Source organism: Oratosquilla oratoria, chromosome 16 (assembly GCF_046742065.1).
Source record: "Oratosquilla oratoria isolate Oo_2021 chromosome 16, ASM4674206v1, whole genome shotgun sequence".
Lineage (NCBI taxonomy): Eukaryota > Metazoa > Arthropoda > Malacostraca > Stomatopoda > Squillidae > Oratosquilla > Oratosquilla oratoria.
Genome location: NC_134792.1, coordinates 6,110,550 through 6,123,049, shown reverse-complemented (window position 1 = coordinate 6,123,049; position 12,500 = coordinate 6,110,550). Strand labels below are relative to the sequence as shown.

The 12,500-nt window shown below is 36.1% G+C and overlaps 1 protein-coding gene across 1 annotated transcript in view; it reads right to left on the bottom strand.

Annotated features, from left to right (window-relative positions):
- The window catches only part of LOC143033529 (telomerase reverse transcriptase-like), a 19,029-nt gene that overhangs the window by 562 nt on the left and 5,967 nt on the right, over nt 1-12,500 (bottom strand). The window lies entirely within an intron of this gene.

Sequence of the window (12,500 nt, the reverse complement as noted above, 5' to 3'; positions counted from 1 at the left end):
CTGCACAGACACCAGCTAACAAATACCTGTGAAATTTATATCTCCGAATAGTGTTAAGTGATTGTGTTGTATTTTTGTAATTGTATACGTATAGCACTATACAGTTACAGATATAAGATAACGTGTAGTGTTCTATATTCAAAACAGTATTCTGTTACTGTACTACAAAGGTAGGAGAAATAGTATAAGGTAAGCAGACTATGCTTCGTGTATTTAGTTTATTAGAGACCGCTTTGGTTTCTTTTGTTGATTTGTATTTTCTCTTTGCCGTTTGTATTGCTAAAGGAGGAGCGAAATGGCTTGTGAAGGTTAAGTGAACCTGGAGGACCGTCTCAGGATGTGTGAGGAGGAAATTCGTTTACTCAGGAGTGCGCTCTGTGAGAAGAGTGAACCCTCCCCACAACCCAAGGAGCGTTCCACTTCTTCCCCTCCTGTCACTGCAGTGAGCGAGTGGTGCTCCGTTGGGTCCCGTTTGTCGAGCCCGCGTTCGGTAGGCGTGTGCCCTGTGGAGCAACCGCTGGCTCTGGCCAATCGTTTTGCTCTGCTGGGGGATGAAGTGGCTGAAAATCACGAGTTCTTGGTGGTGGGGGACTTCATAGTGCGAGGCTATGACGACATCCTGCAGCGGAAGACTAAACGAAGTTGCAAAAGCTTGTATGTCAACCGGGCCGTGGGATCGCCGATTGTACCCAGTCCATCAGGGAGCAAGGACGGACGAACACGGTTATGGTTGTTCATACGGGGAGTAACGATGTAGGTAGGATCAGAGGAACTTGTTCGGAATTACAAGGTCGTCCTTCAGGAGATGAAGGAACGTGGGAGCCGTCACGTAGTCTATGGAATCCTCCCGAGGATCAACCCAGGCTCGTGTTGGAACAGTAGAGCCATAAGGATCAATGATAGGATATCGCAGTTGTGCACACAATCGGGATGCCACTTTCTTGATCCTTGGTATCTCTTTTCTAGGCGCCATGACCTTTACGCTTCTGATGGGATCCACCTTACCCGCAGAGGCACAGATGTTCTTACAAACCTCATTGTGGGAGTTTGTAATGAAGTAGTTCCTTTTTTGGGGTAGAAGCCCAAAGGAAAGGGGAAATAGAGTGTACTTCAGAAAACAGGGTAGAGTATAGCATTGATGTAGAACAATATGCCAGTATAGGACAAAATATAATTTTAGGATATAAGGTTGGTAGAGGACGAAATGTTACGTTCGGATGTAATGTCAAAGGACAAAATGTCACGATGGGATGTAATGACAGTGGAGGACAAAATATCACGACAGAATGTAATGATAGTGGAGGGCAAAATATCATGATGGGAAGTAATGATACTGGAGATAATATCACGGTAGGATATAATGTCAGTGGAAGACAAAATATAATTTTAGGAAGGGATTCCGGACAAAATGTGAATGAAGGCCAAAATATCACGATGGGATGTAATGACAGTGGAAGACAAAAGATCACGATGGGATATAATTATAGTGGAGGCCGGTGTGAATCGCGGTGACGTAGGGGGACAAAGTGTACAAAAGAGATCGGATGACCGTGAGCGACCAGATGTCCGTGATGGGGGAAATATTAATTTTGATGGGAGAAATATTAATGAGGCATTAAATGTCAATGAAGGACCAAATGATAATATAGAGCAGGGTGTTAATAAAAAACAAAATTATAATGTAAGACATATTGAAAATCAAAACGTGTCAAAAAGAAATAATCACGAGTTTCTTAAAACCATATACTTTAATGCTCGTAGTATTAGGAACACATTTTAAGAAATACAGGCGTATGTCAAAAGCGAAAATCTCGATATGATAGAAATAACTGAGATATGGTTAAATGGTAAAGAGTTCAAAGCTAAATTTAATATTGCGGGATTTAAACACTTTCATCAGGATAGAAACCACAAGAAAGGTGGGAGTGTTCTGTTGTACGTTAAAAACAATGTTCATGCTTGCGTTTTAGAGAAAGTGAAACAGGATGCATATGATAATTTGTGGGTTGAGTTAACCCAAACAAATGGACAAAAAATGAATGTAGGTGTGATAGATAGGCCAAAGACATTATCATTAGCAGACGACAAACTATTATTTCAAGAACTGTCTAGTTTCTGCAACCGGGATTTATTGATAATGGATGATTTCAATTTTACTGACATTGGTTGGATGACCCTTGAACATGGCCATATAGGTAGTCGCTTGATTGATTTTCTTGGAGACAATTTCTTAGTTCAGCATGTAAAAGAGCCCACAAGATATGGAAACTTACTCGATCTATTGATCACTAGCCACGAAAGCATGGTAACTAATGTAGAAGTCGGTGAAACGGTTGCAAATAGCGATCACAACTTAGATTCAAATTCCTAAAAAAAATTAGAATAGATACTTGTGTTTTCAAAATACCCGATTTCAGTAAAGCTCAGTTCATAGGACTACGTCAGGAGCTTCAGCTTACAGATTGGGAGGCAAAATTAAACAAAATACCTGTAGATCAGATGTGGGAAATATTTCAAAATACGCTCACTAAGATGATTCATACTTACATTCCTTTTAAGGACAGACGTCCCCCAAATCAGATTCGCCCAAAGTGGCTCGACAAAGAAACTGAAAAAAGTATTGCTAAAAAGAGACAGGCTTATAAGAAATATAAGTGCTCGGGTGTATCTAATGATTATAAAAGCTGTGAGAATAAACACCTTGTGAGATCGAAACCTTTATTAGTACTTCGTTTCGCTTGTTACAGCTTTTTCAAGTACAGACATGACACACACTCTGAGCACATATAAGCCAACAGGGAAGGAACTGGGAGAGGTTATCAGGCAGGGGTGGGTGGTAGGTGGAGGGGGGGGGAGGAGGGGGACAGGTGGGACTTGGTGGAGACAAAGGAGGACATTTCGGACAGTTTGTTGAAGTGGACTAAGGGGGACATTTCATACATTTATTTAATGCGGGTAACAGATGGTCCCCCTCCTCCCCCTCCACCTACCACCCACCCCTCCCTGATAACCTCTCCCAGTTCCTTCCCTGTTGGCTTATATGTGCTCAGAGTGTGTGTCATGTCTGTACTTGAAAAAGCTGTAACAAGCGAAACGTAGTACTAATAAAGGTTTCGATCTCACAAGGTGTTTATTCTCATAGTCTTGTCGGCTTTTGCCATTGTGATTCATTATAAAAGCTATGTATCAATACAGAGAGATTTAAAAAAGACAATAAGAAAAAGAAAACGACAATACGAAATGAATATCGCTGATAAATCCAAAGAGAATCCCAAAGAATTTTATAGTTACATTAGAGATAAAAAGGTTGTTAGGAATCACATTGGTCTACTATTATCTGTTGACGGTCAGCTTGAATATTCAAATGAAAGAATGTATAATATTTTGAACAATTATTTTAGCTCGGTATTCCTAAACGAAACACCTTAAAGTGAGCTCCAAACTGAAACCTGTGAAAAGTCTAGGGTAAACTTACTCACCGCGGTAAATATAACAAAAGAAAAAATTAAAAGGTGTATGGAGAAACTCAAAGTTAATAAAACACCAGTACCTGACGGTTGGCATCCAAGAATATTAAAGGAAATGAAAAAAGAGGTTGTTGTTCCATTAGAAATTATTTTCAAGAAATCCATCATATCCGGAGATGTCCCAAGAGAATGGAAGCTAGCTAACGTTACTCCCATATTCAAAAAAGGTGACACAAAGAAACCAAATAAATATAGGCCTATAAGTTTGACTTCAATCGTAGGAAAAATAATGGAAACTATCATCAGAGATGCTATCGAACATCATTTAGAAAGTAACCGTTTGATAAATGATAACCAGCATGGTTTCAGATGGAAACGTTCTTGCGTGACTCACTTACTCGAATTCTACAACACAGTTATCTCGAGTTATGACAAAAGAAACAATATAGATTTAATATATCTAGACTTTGCAAAAGCGTTTGATACCGTCCCACACGAAAGACTACTTACTAAATTAGCTTCACACGGAATAAGCGGTAGCCTATTAAGTTGGACTGATAATTAGTTGAATGATAAAAAACAGAGAGTTGTTTTAAAAGGATAAACTTCTAGATGAAAAAAATGCTACAAGTGGGGTTCCTCAGGGTTCTGTTCTTGGGCCACTTCTATTCATAGTATATATATATGTGATATAGACCATGGACTAAAATCTACTGTTTCCAAATTTGCTGATGATACAAAACTGTGCGGAATGGCAAATGATCACTTAAATCAGTGAGATATTCAAGAAGATTTAGAAAAATTACAGCAATGGTCTGAAATGTGGCTAATGATATTTAACACAAGTAAATGCAAGGTAATGCACATAGGCAGAAATAGCAGTAAGTATGATCACAAGTTATTTGGAAATTCGTTAACAAAAGTGGATAGTGAAAAAGATCTCGGCGTAATTATCAGTAACGATCTCAAATCATCCAAGCAGTATATTTCAGCCTTTGAGAAAGCAAATAAGATTCTAGGACTGATTGCGCAATCCTTTGACTTTAAAAGTCCATCACTCATTAACAAGCTATATATATCGTTAGTTCGTCCACATTTGGAATGTTCCGTTTCCGTATGGTCACCGAATCTCAATAAAGACATTGACAAATTGGAAAAAGTACAACGGAGAGCCACAAAACTGATTCCAAATAGCAAAAATAAATTATACGGAAATCGACTAAAACATATGAATCTGTTTTTCCTAAAAAATGTAAACTCAGAGATGACTTGATACAGGTCTTTAAAATTCTAAAGGGAATTGACAACATCAAAAGTGACAAAAGTTTCACACTGAATGAGAATCAGACAAGAAGCAATGGTCTCAAACTGTCCGGAAATAGATTCAATTTGGAAGTAGGTAGGATCAACTTCGCCAACCGTGTAGTTAATGAATGGAATAAGCTTCCTGCAGAGGCAGTGCAATATTGTTCAGTTCTAACATTTAAGAATCATTTAGAAAAACACCTAAGGAAGATGCTGTAATGATGATCATTTATAACTGTCCGGAAATAGATTCAATTTGGAAGTGGGTAGAAACAACTTCGCCAACCGTGTAGTTAATGAATGGAATAAACTTCCTGCAGAGGCAGTGCAATGTAGTTCAGTTCTAATCTTTAAGAATCATTTAGATAAACACCTAAGAGAGATGCTGTAATGATTATAATTTTTTTTTTATCATTTGTCTGTTTCTCATTTATTATTAGTTATATGTCAATTTACTATCATTTACTATTTACCTGTTTGTTGTTTGACTGTGCCTATGCGTTTTTTATGTATTTTGTTTGATACTTACATTGTTATAGTTTTCATTTATTGATTTATTACTATTATTAGGATTTTTCGCACCCGACCTAGATATGGACCAAAAGGTCTCCTGTCGGCATGCTCCGCCTTTGTAATCTTTTGTAAACTAAATAACAAAACTTATCTATGGGTTAGAAAAAATCAATCTTTCCATACATATACATTAACTGTTCAAATAGTCTAGGAAAGATATAACACTTATATCAGCAAAACGAGATACTATATTAGAATAACAAACAAATATGAGTGCGCATATTCTTTCCTGTATGAATAAACACAAACACACACACACACACACACACACACACACACACACACACACACACACACACACACACACACACACACACACACACACACACACACACACACACACACACACACACACACAGCACACACACACCACACAACACACAATGCGAACACACACACACACACACACACATACACCCACACACACACACACTCACACACACCCCACCACACACACGCACATGCACACACACACACACACACGCACACACGCGCGCGCACACACACACACACACACACACACACACACACACACACACACACACACACACACACATACACACACACACAAACATACACACACACACACACACACAAACACACACACAAACATACATACACACACACACACACACACACACACACACACACACACACACACACACACACACACACACACACACACACACACACACACACACACACACACACACACAAAGGATTACAAAGGCGGAGCCTGCCGACAGGAGACCTTTTGGTCCATATCTAGGTCGGATGCGAGAAAAAAATTTATAATAATAATAAAATGATAAATAAAAACTATAATAATGTAAATAACAAATAAAATACATAAATTAATGCACAGGTATATCTAAATAATAAAGAAAGAGGTAAATAGTAAATAATAATAAATTAACATATAACTAATAATAAATGAAAATCAAACAGACAAATGATAACTAAACAAAAACAAATAATATATTGTATATTATAATCATTACAGCATCTTGCTTAGGTGTTTATCTAAATGATTCTTAAAGCTTCGAACTGAACTACATTGCACTACATGTGCAGGAAGTTTATTCCATTCATTAACTACACGGTTGGCAAAGTTGTTTCTACCTACTTCCAAATTGAATCTATTTCCGGACAGTTTGAGACCATTGTTTCTTGTCTGATTCTCATTCAATGTGAAAATTTTGTCACTTTTGATGTCAATTCCCTTTAGAATTTTTAAGACCTGTATCAAGTCATCTCTGAGTCTACGCTTTTTTAGGGAAAAGAGATTCATATGTTTTAGTCGATTTTCGTATGATTTATTTTTGATATTTGGTATCAGTTTTGTGGCTCGCCGTTGTACTTTTTCCAGTCTGTCAATGTCTTTAATGAGATTCGGTGACCATACGGAAACAGCATATTCCAAATGTGGACATACTAACGATTTATATAGCTTGTTAATGAGTGATGGACTTTTGAAATCAAAAGATCGCGCAATCAGTCCCAGAATCTTATTTGCTTTCTCAGAGGCTGAAATACACTGCTTGGATAATTTGAGGTCGTTACTGATAATTACGCCGAGATTTTTTCACTATCCACTTTTGTTAACGAATTTCCAAATAACTTGTAACCCTACATACTGTTATTTTTACCTATGTGCATTACTTTACATTTACTTGCGTTAAATTTCATTAGCCAATTTTCAGACCATTGCTGTAATTTATCTAAATCTTCTTGAATATCTAATCGGTTTAAGTGATCATTTGTCATTCCGCACAGTTTTGTATTATCAGTAAATTTGGAAACAGTAGATTTTAGTCCATGATCTATATCATTTATATATACTATGAATAGAAGTGGCCCAAGAACGGAACCCTGAGGAACCCCACTTGTAGCATTTTTTCATCTAGAAGTTTTCTATTTAAAACAACTTTCTATTTTTGACCATTCAATCAATTACTAGTCCAATCTAATAGGCTACCACTTATTCCGTGCGAAGCTAATTTAGTAAGTAGTCTTTTGTGTGGGACGGTATCAAAAGCTTTTACAAAGTCTAGATATATTAAATCTATATTGTTTCTTTTGTCATAACTCGAGATAACTGTGTTGTAGAATTCGAGTAAGTGAGTCACGCAAGAACGTTTCCATCTGAAACCATGCTGGTTATCATTTATCAAACGGTTACTTTCTAAATGATGTTCGATAGCATCTCTGATGATAGTTTCCATTATTTTTCCTACGATTGAAGTCAAACTTGTAGGCCTATAGTTATTTGGTTTCTTTTTGTCACCTTTTTTGAATATGGGAGTAACGTTAGCTAGCTTCCATTCTCTTGGGACATCTCCGGATATGATGGATTTCTTGAAAATAATTTCTAATGGAACAACAATCTCATTTTTCATTTCCTTTAAGATTCTTGGATGCCAACCGTCAGGTACTGGTCTTTTATTAACTTTGAGTTTATCTATACACCTTTTAATTTTTTCTTTTGTTATATTTACCGCGGTGAGTAAGTTTACCCTAGACTTTTCTCAGGTTTCAGTTTGGAGCTCACTTTGAGGTGTTTCGTTTACGAATACCAAGCTAAAAGAATTGTTTGATATATTACACATTCCTTCATTTGAATATTCATGTTGACCGTCAGCAGATAATAGTGCACCAATGTGATTCCTAACAACCTTTTTATCTCTAATGTAACTATAAAATTCTTTGGGATTCTCTTTAGATTTATCAGCGATATTCATTTCGTATTGTCGTTTTCTTTTTCTTATTGTCTTTTTTAAATCTCTCTGTATTGATACATAATTTTCATAGTCATTAGATGCACCTGAGTACTTATATTTCTTATAAGCCTGTATCTTCTTAGCAATACTTTTTTCAGTTTCTTTGTCGAGCCACTTTGGGCGAATCTGATTTGGGGGACGTCTGTCCTTAAAAGGAATGTAAGTATGAATCATCTTAGTGAGCGTATTTTGAAATATTTCCCACATCTGATCTACAGGTCTTTCGTTTAATTTTGCCTCCCAATCTGTAAGCTGAAGCTCCTGACGTAGTCCTATGAACTGAGCTTTACTGAAATCGGGTATTTTAGAAACACAAGTATCTATTCTAATTTTTTTTAGGAATTTGAATCTAAGTTGTGATCGCTATTTGCAACCGTTTCACCGACTTCTACATTAGTTACCATGCTTTTGTGGCTAGTGATCAATAGATCGAGTAAGTTTTCGTATCTTGTGGCCTTTTTTATATACTGAATTAAGTAATTGCCACCAAGGAAATCAATCAAGCGACTACCTATATGGCCATGTTCAAGTGTCATCCAACCAATATCAGTAAAACTGAAATCACCCATTATCAATAAATCCCAGTTGCAGAAACTAGACAGTTCTTGAAATAACAGTTTGTCGTCTGCTAATGATAATGTCTTTGGCCTATCTATCACACCTACATTCATTTTTTGTCCATTTGTTTGGGTTAACTCAACCCACAAATTATCATATGCATCCTGTTTCACTTTCTCTAAAACACAAGCATGAACATTGTTTTTAACGTACAACAGAACACCCCCATCTATCTTGTGGTTTCTATCCTGATGAAAGTGTTTAAATCCCGCAATATTAAATTCAGCTTCGAACTCTGTACCATTTAACCATGTCTCAGTTATTCCTATCATATCGAGATTTTCGCTTTTGATATACACACACACACATAAACACACACACACACACACACACACACACACACACACACACACACACACACACACACACACACACACACACACACACACACACACACACACACACACACACACATACACACAAAACACACACACACACACACACACACACACACACACACACACACACACACACACACACACACACACACACACACACACACACACACACACACACACACACACACACACACACACACACGCACGCACACATGCACACAAACACAAAAACACACACGCACACAAACACAAAAACACACACACAAATCCTTATGCACACACACATACGCACACATACACATGTACGGGGTGGCTAATGAAAAAAATGGGTTCGTAATGAATGTGTAATTTTATAGCACAACAAGAGAAGCGTACTTTCACATTAGAAGTAGAACCAAGACTGACTGACGCCAAGCTTAGCCGGGAAAATTTCTCGAACGAGCAGAACGTTTGGCCCTTACATCACATTTATCGTACAAAATATAAACAAAATACACAATGATGATAATGCACAACTGCAATATATTTACACACACACACACACACACACACACACACACACACACACACACACACACACACACACACACACACACACACACACACACACACACACACACACACACACACACACACACACACACACACACACACACACACACACACACACACACACACACACACACACACACACACACACACACACATACACACACACACACACGAGTAGCAAAACGAAGAAAAAGGGATGATAAACTAACTTATGCAGAGACCACTAAAAGAAGACTGGATATGAGTAAGTACGAAATACTGTTTGGAGTAGTCAGAAAGAAATTTTATCACATAGATAGCCCTAGTTACGAAGACGAATCATTTCATGGATTCAAAGCAGAAAGAGGTTTCGAACTCAAAAAATATTAATAAGTCAAGAAATATTTGAAATGGAAAAGGATATTGTAGAATGGAAAAGAGAACATAATCAATTATATAAAGAGATGAATGAATTGAGGAAGGAAAATGCACTACTAATTAGGGAATTAGAAGAAATAAAAAAGAAACTGGCTAAAGTAAAAAATGATAATGAAAAGATGAAAAATGAAGACACAATTAAAAATCAAACAATGTTGAAGGAAGTTGTTGAAAAATACTATTAGAGGCAGGTAAATTTGGTGAAAATATATAAAAATCAAACATAATGGAAATTAAAAACCAAATGAATGAAGACAAAGAAAAACAAAAAATAAAATTTAAAAGAAATAATCAAAGAACAAATGGACGAAAGTACAAAGGACACAGTAATATGAATAATAAAAGAAAAAAGATAGTGGGTAAGTGACACAATAGATAAAAAAAATGTATAGTAATCTATGTATAAAAAAACATGGTCTAATAAGGTTCCAAAGGGAAAAAGAGGAGAAGAATATAGTGACAGATATACTAAAAGAAATAAAGGAGGAGGGACAAGGACACGATAAGGCAACAAAAGATATCCATAGGATGGGCAAATATTCTGAAGAGAAGAAGAGATCTGTTAAAGTAAAACATAATTCACAGAGAATAGCTGAAGAAACGTACGAAAATTAGCTAAGGGTAAAAACTTAAAAAATCTAGGGTTAAAAAAGGAATTGAGTGATGAGGAAAAATAAAAGGAAACAATACTTAAGGAGGAAGCTAAGAAAAAGAACGAAAAAATAACAGAAAAAGAAAGGAAGGAGTTTTTTTCGGACAGTAATGGACTTGAGGCTGAGGAAATGGTACATAACAGAAGAGGAAATGTAAGAGAAAGAAGAAAAGGAAGAAAAAGAAAAAATAAAGATATCATGTACCAATATAGACGGATTGATATCAGGATTAGATTAATTGAATGACTATCTACAACAAGAAAAACCAGACATAATGGGGATTGTGGAGACAAAATTGAAAGGATCATTACCACCAAATAGTGTAGGACAAGGAGTATATAACTGTTGGTACAGGAATAGAGAAACAAAGCAGGGTGGAGGAGTGGTGTTATTAATCAAGAAAGGCCCAAATGTGACAAAAATTACAGAAGGAGAGAACAATGTGGAATTGATTATGATAAGAGTTGAGGATAGTGATATGAAAAATAGAAAAAATATACGGTGATTTATGTACCACCCAAAATTCGCGCATGAAATGAAAGTGAACATTCTAAAATGCTGGAAGACACAAGAAATACACTAAATGAAATACTAAAAAAAGAAGGAAATCTGGTAATTATGGGTAATTTTAACTCGAAAGATATATGCTGGGAGGAGATGACAGTGAAAGGGAAAGAAGATGACTGGGGAGACATATTACTGGAAATCACCATTGATTACACATTGACGCAATGGGTCAAGGAAAACACTAGACATAGAAATAACAATGAACCCTCAAGATTGGATTTGATATTCACTTCAGAACCTGAAATTGTTGATAAAATTGAATACAAGACACCAATTGGAAAAAAGTGATCATATTCTAATGGAACTAGAATCAAATGAAGAAACGAATATAGAAATAAAGACTAATGTACAATAAACAGATTTTGAGAAACTTAGAAAAAAGATTCAAGAAGCAAATTGAAATGATTCTAACAATGATGAAACAAAAGTGGAAAAGAAATGGACAATATGGAAGGAAATTTATAATAAGGGTGTGAATAAGTATGTACCTAGACAAAAACATGAAAGGGTATATATAAAATCCTGGTATGATAAAAAGTGCAGTGAGGCAAAATACAGAAGAGATAAAGCCTGGAAAAGATGGAAGAATGAAAAAAATGAGAAATGGAAAATATATACCAAAATCAGAAATGAATATGTAAAATTACGTAGGGAAGAAAAAAGAAATTATGAAAAGGACATAATAGGTAAATGTAAAGATCAACCTAAACTAGTTTATAGATATGTAAACGTCAAGCTAAAAAATAAACAGTAAATACACAAATTACGTCAAGGTAATAGAGAATACACAAAAGATATAGAAATGGCAGATATTATGAACAAACATTTCAAACCTGTATTCACCAAAGAGGAAAAGAATCTACAAAACTGGGATCAAAAAATTGAAATAAGATTTCCTCCACTAAAGAAAATAAATAAACTCAGAATGAAATAAGGAATCAAATACTAAAGCTAGACGTTAACAAGTCACATGGACCCGACGGAGTAGCAGACTGGATACTGAGGGAATATATAGACGAACTAACAGGAAAAATATTAAAAATAATAGAATGCTCTCTCAAAGAGGGAAAACTACCAGAAGACTGAAAAAATGCTAATATAGTGCCGATATATAAAGGGGGAAATAAAGAGGACCCAACAAATTATAGACCGGTGTCCCTAACAAGTACAATAGTCAAAATTTGTGAGAGAATCATTAAAGATAGATGGACAAAATATCTTTAGGAGAAT